Source organism: Conger conger, chromosome 13, assembly GCF_963514075.1.
Source record: "Conger conger chromosome 13, fConCon1.1, whole genome shotgun sequence".
Classification (NCBI taxonomy): Eukaryota; Metazoa; Chordata; class Actinopteri; order Anguilliformes; family Congridae; genus Conger; species Conger conger.
This window is the reverse complement of record NC_083772.1, coordinates 42,725,320-42,741,808: the sequence shown is the minus strand read 5'-3', so window position 1 is coordinate 42,741,808 and position 16,489 is coordinate 42,725,320. Positions and strand designations below refer to the sequence as shown.

The following is a 16,489-nucleotide window of genomic DNA, read 5'->3' as shown; positions in this document are numbered from 1 at the left end:
TCTGAAAGAAGTAAGTAAGTTATAGCTCACGATGCTGATAGCTGAACTAGCTAAATAATGAACGAGGCATTCAGTTCATTCGTGCATTTGGTTCGTGCGTGCGAGTTAACGTGAGTTGATGCTAATTGATGTAACTTTGATATAGATTAAGCACTGTACAGTCACGATTCATATTTAGGTTTGAACTCAAATTGAAGCCGCTGCTGCGTGCAGGTTGGTTTTTTTTGTGGACTTTGAGGAAGTTGATCGGCGAGCCAGGACCCCCGAGCACGAGCGCCCGAGCTCAACTGCATGCACGCGCTCCACTCTGCATGTTCTCCACCCGGCACGCTGCACGCGCCAGGAACAGCATCACCATGTGCCCAGGCTGCAGCAACGCACAGGAGACAGATAAGCAAATTGAGCGCTCTGAACCAACCTATTAGTCACAGGAAATCTTATTGCCCAATGTGTACATATGTTTGATATTATTGATAAGGGATTAGATTATTGCTAATAAAAGACCGTCATTTAATATTTGTTTTTTTATACCTTGTCCGTGTGCCTTGAATACTCATAGTCAACCTAGAGTCTTTAACCCTTTACTAGAGTGTTTAACCCTTTGAGTTTTGATAAGAATTAATGCATCAGATATCTAGGCACGAAGAGAACCTGTTACATAAGCACTTTGTGGCGAGCCAGCCAGGAATATTTAAGGAGAGGTATTATATATTAATTATTAATTAGCCGATGATTAATATTTTTTTTCTGATTTCAAAAACAAACTAAGTGAATGCAAAATGGATGTTATGAATATGTATGTTGTTCATGCAAAAAGGTCACTGCGTGTGTATGGCATTACTGCCACCGATACTGATAATGCTATCGTTTATACTTTTAATCAGTATGGAACGGTTGTAAAGGTAGTCAATGCAGTGCAGAGCGAGACTACAGTCATAGTAGAGTTTGATTCAGAGGCACCAGTTACACTTCTTGAGCCAGATCTTCCCCTTGATATAAGCAGTGTGGTAGACACTACGGCAAAGTGGTGCGTAGATAGGCTAGAAGTACCACTACCGCCCACAGACCAGACCCCAGCTTGTGTAGTTACCGCCCCTGACTCAGACAGCAGTAGTGAGTCTGATGATAGTGTATGTTCTGAAAATAGCATGACCCCCTTATTCCGCCGACCTCTGAAGAAGATTGACCACAAGAAGCCTGACCCACTTCTTTTACTCTGCGTTTCTAAAATGTCACCCCAGCCTGTGGTTCGAAGTGAAATCTCTCCCACCAAGACAATCAGGCTGGATGATGACGACGTAGTAAATCCACCAGAAGCACAACGCCTTGTAGTCGAACATGTGATCAAGAGTGATGCCTCCACCACACAAAATCAGTCCAAATGGCTGCATTCTTTCTCCGGCAAAGTTCCAAAGCCACCCGGTGAAGCTGACTGAGACATGGTGTCTGCATGTGGAACTGATGACTCACGACTATGTGCCAGTGGAGGTACAGCGGAGGAAAATCTTGGAGAGTCTGCTTCCCCCAGCTTCGGATGTTGTGAAGCAGCTTGGACCCTCTGCATCTCCCCAAGACTATGTAAAACTACTGGACTCAGCTTATGGCGTTGTGGAGGATGGAGAGGAGATCTTCGCCAAATTCCTGAACGGCTGCAGGTGCACCTGACCACTGCAGTGAAGCGTTAAGGGATAAAACAAAAAGACTCAAACCGTCAGCTCCTCAAGCAATTCAAGCGCAGCTGTTGGGACCACACTCTCATCATGCAGCTGGAGCTGAAATCTGAGAAAGCCCTTGACTTCGCAGAGCTGCTGCTGGAGCTGCGAACCGAAGAGGACAGGAGAGCCACAAGGAAACCTAAAAGAGATAGGGAAGACAAGCCACATGCAGCTGAAAAACAAGAACAGCCCACACCTCGAGTTGAAGCTCAAGCCCAACGGGCGACGCCAAAGCAACCTAGAGCCTGGTTCTGCTTCAAATGTGGCGAAGATGGCCACATAGCCAAAGGGTGTGAAAACCCGACAAAAAGTATCAAGAGCTGCGTACAAAACAAGATCTGTGGAAGGCCACGCAAGACCTGCCATCAAACTGGATAGGGTTTCAGTAGCGGGACATACTGAGGCCGACAACATTGAGAGTCCCAATGATAGTTCCGAGTCAGAGTCAAAACACAACAGAACCCCCAAATGCCATGCACTTACCCAGTCCACTGATAAGCTTATCAATGGCTTAGTTGGACCACGATGCACTGCAGTAATCACTATCGAAGGAAATCGGTGTACTTCCCTTCTTGACTCAGGCTCACAGGTGACCACTATATCTAAGTCTTTTCATGATACTTACCTGCCATCCAGACCTATTCTCCCACTAGATAATATCATAGAAGTAGAGGGGGCAGGGGGGCACGTCGTTCCCTACTTAGGTTATATCACAGTCGGCATTTTCTTCTCAAAAGAGATAGTTGGAAAGTCTGGAACTGTTAGTACTTTAGCCCTTGTAGTTCCAGACTGCAGATCCAACATCGAGGTCCCTATTCTCATAGGTACTAACACCCTAGACATCCTGTACAAAGCCTGTGCTGTAGACAAAGACACTAAGAACACACCAGAGAACTGCCCCTATGCACCACTAGTCAGAAATCTGTGTAGTAGGTACCAGATCGAGCAACACAATGGCAGAGTAGCTAGAGTTAAACTGCAGAGTAAGGACAATGTCACAGTCCCAGCTGGACAAAAGATGGTGTTAAATGGTTACACTAGAAACGTACCTGCTGTAGCTGGAGTCCCCTTGATGGTAGAACCGCCCACTCAGTTTAGTCTGCCCAGTGGTCTGTTTTTCTGTAGTTATGTCCTGTCCTGCCCAAGACAGACATCCTTCAAGGTCCCTATCCTACTCAGGAACGAAACTGCCCACGACATAACAGTGCCGGCGAGACGCAACATCGCTGAGCTTTCTATCCCTTTATCTCTCTCTTCACTGCCGACTCCTTCAAAGGAAAACCAGGAACACCAAGTGTCGCACTCTCCCACCACTGCTGAGAGCAATGCTCAGTGTCTTAGTAGCCCAGAGAACAAGATCACCTTCAACTTCAACAATTCCCCTCTGTCAGAGGAGTAGAAAGCAAGGATCACAGACAGGCTAAATTCCATCCCAGAGGTGTTTGCAGTCGGTGACCTTGACTACGGTCACACAACAACTGTCAAACACAAGATCCGTCTCTCTGATCCGACCCCTTTCAAACAAATTACCCGACCTAGCCACCCATCAGACTACGAGGCGGTCCGTTTCCACCTGAAAGAGCTCTGTGACGCCAGCATCATTAGGGAGTCTGAGAGCCCTTTCGCATCTCGGATAGTCATCGCGAGAGTTCAATAGGATGCCACAAGGTGTCACCAGCACTTTTCAAAGAGTCATGGAGAAGTGTATGGGCAGCCACTTCTTTCAGAAGTCAGTGAAATACTTGGGACACGTTGTCTCAGAAAACGGAGTAGAGACTGACCCTGGAAAAATCACAGCACTCACCACATGGCCAAGGCCAACCAACATCCGCAAACTGAAATCCTTCTTAAGTCTAAGAACACCAAGCCCTTCTCCAATGCTGATCTGAAGCAACCCTTGGATGGAAAGTGGACATCAAAATGTGAGGATGCATTCAAAATGCTCATCGAGAAACTGACGACAGCTCCAATCCTAGGGTTCGCTAATCCCAAATGTCCCTACATCTTACATACTGACGCCAGTCTATACGGACTTGGTGCAGCTCTCTACCAAGAACAAGATGGTCATCTGTGTGTCATCGCCTTTGCAAGTAGAGGTCTGTCCAACTGTGAGAAGAGATACCCCACTCACAAACTAGAATTCCTCGCCCTCAAGTGGGCAGTTACGGACAAATTCTACGACTACCTCTATGGAGCTGAGTTCACCATCATGACCGACAACAACCCGTTGACTTACGTGTTGACCTCTGCCAAGCTCGACGCCCCAGGACAACAGTGGCTTGCTGCCCTGTCCAGCTTCAACTTCAACATCCAGTACAGAGCTGGCAAGCAAAATCAAGATGCGGACGGTCTGTCCCGACGTCCTCATGACCCGGAAGAGGCTGATCACAGTACCAAGAATGAGGACGAAAAAATGCAACAGTTCATTGCACGGTTCATGAAGGAGGAAACTGAACATGTCTTCCCCAAAGAAGCAGTGAAAGCTGTCTGTCAAAGACATGAGCTAGAGAATGCTACCGACAGTGATGAGGGAAGCCACTCAATTGCCCTAGTCCAGTGTCTTGCTCTTGATGTGAGTGCTATCCCAGCAGAGTTCTCTCAAGCTGACTTACTCCTTGGATCGAGCACTCTTCCCAGGATGTCGCAGCAAAATTGGGCTGCAGAACAAAGGAATGATCCCACAATCAGCAGAGTGATGAACATTGTCAGGACAGGGAAACGTCTGTCCTACCGTGTAAGACAACAGGAAGAGCGACTCATGCTTAGAGTTGCAAATCAACTTGTACTCAACAATGGAGTTATGTACAGGAGACGCATGTACAGAACCTTCCTTCCAATTAGTTCTTCCAAGCAAATATCGAGAAATGGCTCTGAAGAGTCTGCATGATGCCGTCGCTCATATGGGAATCGGCAGGACGCTGGATCTTGTCCGCACACGTTTCTATTGGCCACGGCTGGCGATGGATGTAGACAACAAGATCAGGACATGTGAGCGATGTATCAGGCGAAAGGCAAGAGCAGAGAAGACTGGTCTGGTGAACATCAAAACCAGTCGACCACTCGAGTTAGTGTGTATGGACTACCTGTCACTAGAGCCTGATGGCCGAGAGACAAAGAACATTCTAGTTATAACTGATCATTTCACCAAATACGCGGTGGCCGTCCCTACTGCCGACCAGAAAACAAAGACTGTCGCCAAGACCTTGTGTAGCAATTTCTTTGTCCATTACGGACTGCCAGAACGTCTTCACAGCGACCAAGGTCGAGATTTTGAGACGGCGATAATCAAAGATCTCTGCCTGATCCTAGGCATAAAGAAGACACAAACTACGCCCTATCATCCACAGGGAAACCCCGTGGAACGCTTCAACCGAACGCTACTGGAGATGCTCGGAACTCTTCAAGAGGAGGACAAGATCAAGTGGTGTGACTTCGTTCAGCCACCGTGCATGCCTACAATTGCACGAAAAATGACACAACTGGCTACTCTCCCTACCAATTAATGTTTGGAAGACATCCAAGCCTTCCCATCGACGTGGCGTTTGGACTCCATCTAGAGGAACAGAGCAAAGACACACTGAGTATTTGAAGAAACTGAGGGAAAGTTTACAGGAAAGCTACAAACTTGCCATTGAGCACAGCAAAAAGACAGCTCAGCGCAACAAGCAAAGATATGACCTCAAGGTCAGAGAGTCAGTCCTCGAGGTCGGAGACCTCGTCCTCGTCAAGAATGTCGGGATCAGAGGGAAACACAAGATAGCTAACAGGTGGAGCCAAACTGTGTACAAAGTTGTGAAACACATCGGTCAAGAATGTCGGGATCAGAGGGAAATACAAGATAGCTAACAGGTGGAGCCAAACTGTGTAGAAAGTTGTGAAACACATCGGTCAAGAATGTCGGGATCAGAGGGAAACACAAGATAGCTAACAGGTGGAGCCAAACTGTGTACAAAGTTGTGAAACACATCGGTCAAGAATGTCGGGATCAGAGGGAAATACAAGATAGCTAACAGGTGGAGCCAAACTGTGTAGAAAGTTGTGAAACACATCGGTCAAGAATGTCGGGATCAGAGGGAAACACAAGATAGCTAACAGGTGGAGCCAAACTGTGTACAAAGTTGTGAAACACATCAGTGATTCTCCGGTCTATGTAGTGGCTCCTTCCGCCTCGGATGGTCCAGAGAAGACGATACACCGTGACTTGCTGTTGCACTGTGGGTTTCCCGCTCCCCCTGCATCGCCTGAACCGGATCAAGAGAGTGGAAGGAAGGCAAAAGCCAAAGCTCCGAAGAGAACTCAGGAAACAGAGGAAGGATTGGAGGAAACGGTTGATCAACCCAGTGAAGACGAAATGGAGTACTACTATACTCCCAAGGACACAACATATCCAACCATCACTGTTGTCCATGAAATCCCATTGACAAAAGCTAATCCTGTGTTAGAGGATGAACAAGAGCAGACAAGCTCAAATGGATCCAACCTAAACCCTGAGGCAGAGGCATTCTATCTTCCTGATGTCTCAGTTGTGCAGGATGCACTGGATGTCGATGAGGATCAAGCAGTCGAAACCTTACCTGAAAACCTCCCAGAAAACCCAGCTGACGACTTGCCTGAAAACAATAATTCCAGCGTAGAACTGTCCTCAGATTCTGAAGATGAAGATGTGATCTTCCAACAATCTAGAAGGAGAGAAGATGTATCCCCTGCGGAAGACAGGATGACCAACGATGGAGTTAAGGATAGTTGTGCACCTTCTCAGGAAAATCCTGCACAGGAGGAAGAACCAGAAGTCAGAAGGTCTATGAGACAAAGAATAGAGCCTGATAGGTTGACATACAAGTCACCTGGAGAGCCGCAGGGTGTGCTGGCTTTCGTCTCCACCTTAAAATAAGCAAGCGACTCAGACCCAAGAAACCAGGTGAGGTGAGTTAACTGTGTAATCAACGGCTTTCATTGATCAATTAATGCCAAGCAACAACGAAAGCCAGCACACCCTGCGGCTCTCCAGGACCAGGGTTGCCGACCCCTGGTTTAGACCAAGCTTTTTCCCAAGCTCTTAACTTTACACCTTCCCCTGATATTAGTCAGGTGACGCCTACTGCAGAGAAAGTACCTACAAACTTTGATAAAGGTTTAAAATGAAAATAACCCCTTTTAATTTGAGTTGGTTTAGTAAAACCTTTCGTATTAACAAAGACCAAGTGTCCGACGGTGAAAAGTCCACCTTTCATTGTTTAATATTCAAGTTTAATCGAGCAGAAGCTTCGTTGAGTTTCAGTTCATGAGTCATGCTAAGTATTGGGTGCATTTCGTGTAGCTAATGTTAGCCTATGAAACGGCAGTGCCGTTATGGTTTTCTTTTCGTGATTTCATGATGTACATTTAATTTTGATGATATTAGTTCATATTTCATGTATATATTTAAAAAACCAATCGGAGACAAAGTTGTATCATTATAGCTGAATTATAGCTGAACTAGCTAAATAATGAACGAGGCATTCAGTTAATTTGTGCATTTGGTTCGTGTGTGCGATTTAACGTGAGTTGACGTTAATTGATGTAACTTTGATCTAGATTAAGCACTGTACAGTCAAGATTCATATTTAGGTTTGAACTCAAATTGAAGCCGCTGCTGCGTGCAGGTTGGTTTTTTTTGTGGACTTTGAGGAAGTTGATCGGCGAGCCAGGACCCCCGAGCACGAGCGCCCGAGCTCAACTGCATGCACGCGCTCCACTCTGCATGTTCTCCACCCGGCACGCTGCACGCGCCAGGAACAGCATCACCATGTGCCCAGGCTGCAGCAACGCACAGGAGACAGATAAGCAAATTGAGCGCTCTGAACCAACCTATTAGTCACAGGAAATCTTATTGGCCAATGTGTACATATGTTTGATATTATTGATAAGGGATTCGATTATTGCTAATAAAAGACCGTCATTTAATATTTGTTTTTTTATACCTTGTCCGTGTGCCTTGAATACTCATAGTCAACCTAGAGTCTTTAACCCTTTACTAGAGTGTTTAACCCTTTGAGTTTTGATAAGAATTAATGCATCAGATATCTAGGCACGAAGAGAACCTGTTACATAAGCACTTTGTGGCGAGCCAGCCAGGAGTATTTAAGGAGAGGTATTATATATTAATTATTAATTAGCTGATGATTAATATTTTTTTTCTGATTTCAAAAACAAACTAAGTGAATGCAAAATGGATGTTATGAATATGTATGGTGTTCATGCAAAAAGGTCACTGCGTGTGTATGGCATTACTGCCACTGATACTGATAATGCTATCGTTTATACTTTTAATCAGTATGGAGCGGTTGTAAGGGTAGTAAGGGAGGTCAATGCAGTGCAGGGCGAGACTACAGTCATAGTAGAGTTTGATTCAGAGGCACCAGTTACACTTCTTGAGCCAGATCTTCCCCTTGATATAAGCAGTGTGGTAGACACTACGGCAAAGTGGTGCGTAGATAGGCCAGAAGTACCAGTACCGCCCACAGACCAGACCCCAGCTTGTGTAGTTACCGCCCCTGACTCAGACAGCAGTAGTGAGTCTGATGATAGTGTATGTTCTGAAAATAGCATCACCCCCTTATGACGACGTAGTAAATCCACCAGAAGCACAACGCCTTGTAGTCGAACATGTGATCAAGAGTGATGCCTCCACCACACAAAATCAGTCCAAATGGCTGCAGTCTTTCTCCGGCAAAGTTCCAAAGCCACCCAGTGAAGCTGACTGAGACATGGTGTCTGCATGTGGAACTGATGACTCACGACCGTGTGCCAGTGGAGGTACAGCGGAGGAAAATCTTGGAGAGTCTGCTTCCCCCAGCTTCAGATGTTGTGAAGCAGCTTGGATCCTCTGCTTCTCCCCAAGACTATGTAAAACTACTGGACTCAGCTTATGGCGTTGTGGAGGATGGAGAGGAGATCTTCGCCAAATTCCTGAACACCAATCAAAATCCGGGTGAGAAAGCATCCGAGTACCTGCAACGGCTGCAGGTGCTCCTGACCACTGCAGTGAAGCGGAAAGGGATAAAACAAAAAGACTCAAACCGTCAGCTCCTCAAGCAATTCAAGCGTGGCTGTTGGGACCACACTCTCATCATGCAGCTGGAGCTGAAATCTGAGAAAGCCCTTGACTTCGCAGAGCTGCTGCTGGAGCTGCGAACCGAAGAGGACAGGAGAGCCACAAAAATGGACCGCATGCACCGCCATTTCGGGAGCTCCAAGCTGAAGCCCACGGCTAATGTGCAGGCTGTGTCCGGACTCGATCCATTCACCAATCCAAATCACGGAGTCCTACAGGCGTATATCTCTGAGACAGAGAGCCTGAGAAAACAGGTTACAGAGCTGCAGACGCAGCTGAGCACAAGGAAACCTAAAAGAGGAAGGGAAGACAAGCCACGTGCAGCTGAAAAACAAGAACAGCCCACACCTCGAGTTGAAGCTCAAGCCCAACGGGCGACACCAAAGCAACCTAGAGCCTGGTTCTGCTTCAAATGTGGCGAAGATGGCCACATAGCCAAAGTGTGTGAAAACCCAGCCAACAAACTGGCTGTCGACAAAAAGTATCAAGAGCTGCGTACAAAACAAGATCTGTGGAAGGCCACGCAAGACCTGCCGTCAAACTGGATAGGGTTTCAGTAGCGGGACATACTGAGGCCGACAACATTGAGAGTCAAAACACAACAGAACCCCCAAATGCCATGCACTTACCCAGTCCACTGACAAGCTTATCAATGGCTTAGTTGGACCACGATGCACTGCAGTAATCACTATCGAAGGAAATTGGTGTAGTTCCCTTCTTGGCTCAGGCTCACAGGTGACCATTATATCTAAGTCTTTTCATGATACTTACCTGCCATCCAGACCCATTCTCCCACTAGAAAATATCATAGAAGTAGAGGGGGCAGGGGGGCACGTCGTTCCCTACTTAGGTTATATCGAAGTCGACTTTTTCTTCTCAAAAGAGATAGCTGGCAAGTCTGGAACTGTTAGTACTTTAGCCCTTGTAGTTCCAGACTGCAGGTCCGAGGTCCCTATTCTCATAGGTACTAACACCCTAGACATCCTGTACGAAGCCTGTGCTGTAGACAAAGACACTAAGAACACACCAGAGAACTGCCCCTATGCACCACTAGTCAGAAATCTGTGTAGTAGGTACCAGATCGAGCAACACAATGACAGTGTAGCTAGAGTTAAACTGCAGAGTAAGGACAATGTCACAGTCCCAGCTGGACAAAAGATGGTGTTAAATGGTTAAACTAGAAACATACCTGCTGTAGCTGGAGTCCCCTTGATGGTAGAACCGCCCACTCAGTTTAGTCTGCCCAGTGGTCTGTTTTTCTGTAGTTATGTCCTGTCCTGCCCAAGACAGACATCCTTCAAGGTCCCTATCCTACTCAGGAACGAAACTGCCCACGACATAACAGTGCCGGCGAGACGCAACATCGCTGAGCTTTCTATCCCTTTATCTCTCTCTTCACTGCCGACTCCTTCAAAGGAAAACCAGGAACACCAAGTGTCGCACTCTCCCACCACTGCTGAGAGCAATGCTCAGTGTCTTAGTAGCCCTGAGAACAAGATCACCTTCAACTTCAACGATTCCCCTCTGCCAGAGGAGTGGAAAGCAAGGATCACAGACAGGCTAAATTCCATCCCAGAGGTGTTTGCAGTCGGTGACCTTGACTACGGTCACACAACAGCTGTCAAACACAAGATCCGTCTCTCTGATCCGACCCCTTTCGAACAAATTACCCGACCTATCCACCCATCAGACTACGAGGCGGTCCGTCTCCACCTGAAAGAGCTCTGTGACGCCAACATCATTAGGGAGTCTGAGAGCCCTTTCGCATCTCCGATAGTCATCGCGAAGAAGAAGAGTGGCGCCATCCGGCTCTGTGTCGACTATCGGAGGTTGAATAGCCAGACTATCAAGGACGTGTACGCCCTTCCAAATATAGAGGAAGCCTTCGCTACGCTCACAGGTTCAAGTGGTTCTCAGTAATGGATTTAAAATCCGGCTACTACCAATGCACCCAACACTTTTCAAAGAGTCATGGAGAAGTGTATGGGCAGCCTGAACCTGAACGAAGTTCTCGTATTCCTGGACGATTTAATCGTCTTTTCAGGCACCCTGGAACAACACGAGCAACGCCTCATGCATGTGCTGAGCCGACTAAAGGACTTTGGTCTGAAGTTATCCCCAGACAAATGCCACTTCTTTCAGAAGTCAGTGAAATACTTGGTACACGTTGTCTCAGAAAACGGAGTAGAGACTGACCCTGGAAAAATCACAGCACTCACCACATGGCCAAGGCCAACCAACATCCGCAAACTGAAATCCTTCTTAGGATTCACCGGATATTACAGAAGGTTCATCCAGGATTACGCAAAAATTGCAAAGCCACTGAATGATCTTACTGTGGGCTACATCCCACCGAGGAGGAAGTCTAAGAACACCAAGCCCTTCTCCAATGCTGATCTGAAGCAACCCTTGGATGGAAAGTGGACATCAAAATGTGAGGATGCATTCAAAATGCTCATCGAGAAACTGACGACAGCTCCAATCCTAGGGTTCGCTAATCCCAAATGTCCCTACATCTTACATACTGACGCCAGTCTATACGGACTTGGTGCAGCTCTCTACCAAGAACAAGATGGTCATCTGCGTGTCATCGCCTTTGCAAGTAGAGGTCTGTCCAACTGTGAGAAGAGATACCCCACTCACAAACTAGAATTCCTCGCCCTCAAGTGGGCAGTTACGGACAAATTCTACGACTACCTCTATGGAGCTGAGTTCACCATCATGACCGACAACAACCCGTTGACTTACGTGTTGACCTCTGCCAAGCTCGACGCCCCAGGACACCGGTGGCTTGCTGCCCTGTCCAGCTTCAACTTCAACATCCAGTACAGAGCTGGCAAGCAAAATCAAGATGCGGACGGTCTGTCCCGACGTCCTCATGACCCGGAAGAGGCTGATCACAGTACCAAGAATGAGGACGAAAAAATGCAACAGTTCATTGCACGGTTCATGAAGGAGGAAACTGAACATGTCTTCCCCAAAGAAGCAGTGAAAGCTGTCTGTCAAAGACATGAGCTAGAGAATGCTACTGACAGTGATGAGGGAAGCCACTCAATTGCCCTATTCCAGTGTCTTGCTCTTGATGTGAGTGCTATCCCAGCAGAGTTCTCTCAAGCTGACTTACTCCTTGGATCGAGCACTCTTCCCAGGATGTCGCAGCAAAATTGGGCTGCAGAACAAAGGAATGATCCCACAATCAGCAGAGTGATGAACATTGTCAGTACAGGGAAACGTCTGTCCTACCGTGTAAGACAACAGGAAGAGCGACTCATGCTTAGAGTTGCAGATCAACTTGTACTCAACAATGGAGTTATGTACAGGAGACGCATGTACAGAACCTTCCTTCCAATTAGTTCTTCCAAGCAAATATCGAGAAATAGCTCTGAAGAGTCTGCATGATGCCGTCGGTCATATGGGAATCGGCAGGACACTGGATCTTGTCCGCTCACGTTTCTATTGGCCACGGCTGGCGATGGATGTAGACAACGAGATCAGGACATGTGAGCGATGTATCAGGCGAAAGGCAAGAGTAGAGAAGACAGCCTGTCTGGTGAACATCAAAACCAGTCGACCACTCGAGTTAGTGTGTATGGACTACCTGTCACTAGAGCCTGATGGCCGAGGGACAAAGAACATTCTAGTTATAACTGATCATTTCACCAAATACGCGGTGGCCGTCCCTACTGCCGACCAGAAAACAAAGACTGTCGCCAAGACCTTGTGTAGCAATTTCTTTGTCCATTACGGACTGCCAGAACGTCTTCACAGCGACCAAGGTCGAGATTTTGAGTCGGCGATAATCAAAGATCTCTGCCTGCTCCTAGACATAAAGAAGACACAAACTACGCCCTATCATCCACAGGGAAACCCCGTGGAACGCTTCAACCGAACGCTACTGGAGATGCTCGGAACTCTTCAAGAGGACAAGATCAAGTGGCGTGACTTCGTTCAGCCACTCGTGCATGCCTACAATTGCACGGAAAATGACACAACTGGCTACTCTCCCTACCAATTAATGTTTGGAAGACATCCAAGCCTTCCCATCGACGTGGCGTTTGGAAAGCTACAAACTTGCCATTGAGCACAGCAAAAAGACAGCTCAGCGCAACAAGCAAAGATATGACCTCAAGGTCAGAGAGTCAGTCCTCGAGGTCGGAGACCTTGTCCTCGTCAAGAATGTCGGGATCAGTGGGAAACACAAGATAGCTAACAGGTGGAGCCAAACTGTGTACAAAGTTGTGAAACACATCGGTCAAGAATGTCGGGATCAGAGGGAAACACAAGATAGCTAACAGGTAGAGCCAAACTGTGTACAAAGTTGTGAAACACATCGGTCAAGAATGTCGGGATCAGAGGGAAACACAAGATAGCTGACAGGTGGAGCCAAACTGTACAAAGTTGTGAAACACATTGGTGATTCTCCGGTCTACGTAGTGGCTCCTGCCGCCTCGGATGGTCCAGAGAAGACGATACACCGCGACTTGCTGTTGCCCTGTGGGTTTCTCACTCCCCCTGCATCGCCTGAACCGGATCAAGAGAGTGGAAGGAAGGCAAAAGCCAAAGCTCCGAAGAGAACTCAGGAAACAGAGGAAGGATTGGAGGAAACGGTTGATCAACCCAGTGAAGACGAAATGGAGTACTACTATACTCCCAAGGACACAATATATCCAACCATCACTGTTGTCCATGAAATCCCATTGACAAAAGCTAATCCTGTGTTAGAGGATGAACAAGAGCAGACGAGCTCAAATGGATCCAGCCAAAACCCTGAGGCAGAGGCATTCTATCCTCCTGATGTCTCAGTTGTGTAGAATGCACTGGATGTCGATGAGGATCAAGCAGTCGAAACCTTACCTGAAAACCTACCAGAAAACCCAGCTGACGACTTGCCTGAAAACAATAATTCCAACGTAGAACTGTCCTCAGATTCTGAAGATGAAGATGTGATCTTCCAACAACCTAGAAGGAGAGAAGATGTATCCCCTGCGGAAGACAAGATGACCAACGATGGAGTTAAGGATAGTTGTGCACCTTCTCAGGAAAATCCTGCACAGGAGGAAGAACCAGAAGTCAGAAGGTCTATGAGACAAATAATAGAGCCTGATAGGCTGACATACAAGTCACTAGGAAACACCCTACTCCTAGTTATGCACTCCATTCTAGATGGTTTAGACCAAGCTTTTTCCCAAGCTCTTAACTTTACACCTTCCCCTGATATTAGTTAATAATAGCCTCTATTATTAATATTGGTCTCTGAAAGAAGTAAGTAAGTTATAGCTCACGATGCTGATAGCTGAACTAGCTAAATAATGAACGAGGCATTCAGTTCATTTGTGCATTTGGTTTGTGTGTGCGATTTAACGTGAGTTGACGCTAATTGATGTAACTTTGATATAGATTAAGCACTGTACAGTCAAGATTCATATTTAGGTTTGAACTCTAATTGAAGCCGCTGCTGCGTGCAGGTTGGTTTTTTTTTGTGGACTTTGAGAAAGTTGATCGGCGAGCCCAAATAGACCAAATAGAACCTGTTCCATAAGCACTTTGTGGCGAGCCAGCCAGGAGAATTTAAGGAGAGGTATTACATATGAATTATTAATTAGTCGGCGATTAATTTTTTAGTTTTTTTTCTGATTTAAAAAACGAACTAAGTGAATGCAAAATGGATGTTATGAATATGTATGGTGTTCATGCAAAAAGGTCACTGCGTGTGTATGGCATTACTGCCACCGATACTGATAATGCTATCGTTTATACTTTTAATCAGTATGGAGCGGTTGTAAGGGTAGTAAGGGAGGTCAATGCAGTGCAGGGCGAGACTACAGTCATAGTAGAGTTTGATTCAGAGGCACCAGTTACACTTCTTGAACCAGATCTTCCCCTTGATATAAGCAGTGTGGTAGACACTACGGCAAAGTGGTGCGTAGATAGGCCAGAAGTACCAGTACCGCCCACAGACCAGACCCCAGCTTGTGTAGTTACCGCCCCTGACTCAGACAGCAGTAGTGAGTCTGATGATAGTGTATGTTCTGAAAATAGCATGACCCCCTTATTCCGCCGACCTCTGAAGAAAATTGACCACAAGAAGCCTGACCCACTTCTTTTACTCTGCGTTTCTAAAATGTCACCCCAGCCTGTGGTTCGAAGTAAAATCTCTCCCACCAAGACAATCAGGCTGGATGATGACGACGTAGTAAATCCACCAGAAGTACAATGCCTTGTAGTCGAACATGTGATCAAGAGTGATGCCTCCACCACACAAAATCAGTCCAAATGGCTGCGTTCTTTCTCCGGCAAAGTTCCAAAGCCACCCAGTGAAGCTGACTGAGACATGGTGTCTGCATGTGGAACTGATGACTCACGACCGTGTGCCAGTGGAGGTACAGCGGAGGAAAATCTTGGAGAGTCTGCTTCCCCCAGCTTCAGATGTTGTGAAGCAGCTTGGATCCTCTCCTTCTCCCCAAGACTACGTAAAACTACTGGACTCAGCTTATGGCGTTGTGGAGGATGGAGAGGAGATCTTCGCCAAATTCCTGAACACCAATCAAAATCCAGGTGAGAAAGCATCCGAGTACCTGCAACAGCTGCAGGTGCTCCTGACCACTGCAGTGAAGCGGAAAGGGATAAAACAAAAAGACTCAAACCGTCAGCTCCTCGAGCAATGCAAGCGCGGCTGTTGGGACCACACTCTCATCATGCAGCTGGAGCTGAAATCTGAGAAAGCCCTTGACTTCACAGAGCTGCTATCCTACTCAGGAACGAAACTGCCCACGACATAACAGTGCCGGCGAGAGGCAACATCGCTGAGCTTTCTATACCTTTATCTCTCTCTTCACTGCCGACTCCTTCAAAGGAAAACCAGGAACACCAAGTGTCGCACTCTCCCACCACTGCTGAGAGCAATGCTCAGTGTCTTAGTAGCCCTGAGAACAAGATCACCTTCAACTTCAACAATTCCCCTCTGTCAGAGGAGTAGAAAGCAAGGATCACAGACAGGCTAAATTCCATCCCAGAGGTGTTTGCAGTCGGTGACCTTGACTACGGTCACACAACAACTGTCAAACACAAGATCCGTCTCTCTGATCCGACCCCTTTCAAACAAATTACCCGACCTATCCACCCATCAGACTACGAGGCGGTCCGTCTCCACCTGAAAGAGCTCTGTGACGCCAACATCATTAGGGAGTCTGAGAGCCCTTTCGCATCTCCGATAGTCATCGCGAAGAAGAAGAGCGGCGCCATCCGGCTCTGTGTCGACTATCGGAGGTTGAATAGCCAGACTATCAAGGCCCTTCCAAATATAGAGGAAGCCTTCGCTACGCTCACAGGATCAAAGTGGTTCTCAGTAATGGATTTAAAATCCGGCTACTACCAAGTGGAAATGGAGGAGGATGACAAGTACAAGACAGCCTTTGTAACACCCATGGGCTTTTTGGAGTTCAATAGGATGCCACAAGGTGTCACCAATGCGCCCAGCACTTTTCAAAGAGTCATGGAGAAGTGTATGGGCAGCCACTTCTTTCAGAAGTCAGTGAAATACTTGGGACACGTTGTCTCAGAAAACGGAGTAGAGACTGACCCTGGAAAAATCACAGCACTCACCACATGGCCAAGGCCAACCAACATCCGCAAACTGAAATCCTTCTTAAGTCTAAGAACACCAAGCCCTTCTCCAATGCTG

The 16,489-nt window shown here is 47.0% G+C and overlaps 1 pseudogene; it reads left to right on the top strand.

The window, feature by feature from the left end:
* LOC133107587 (DNA topoisomerase 1-like) overlaps positions 1–16,489 on the top strand; it is a 33,246-nt pseudogene that overhangs the window by 588 nt on the left and 16,169 nt on the right.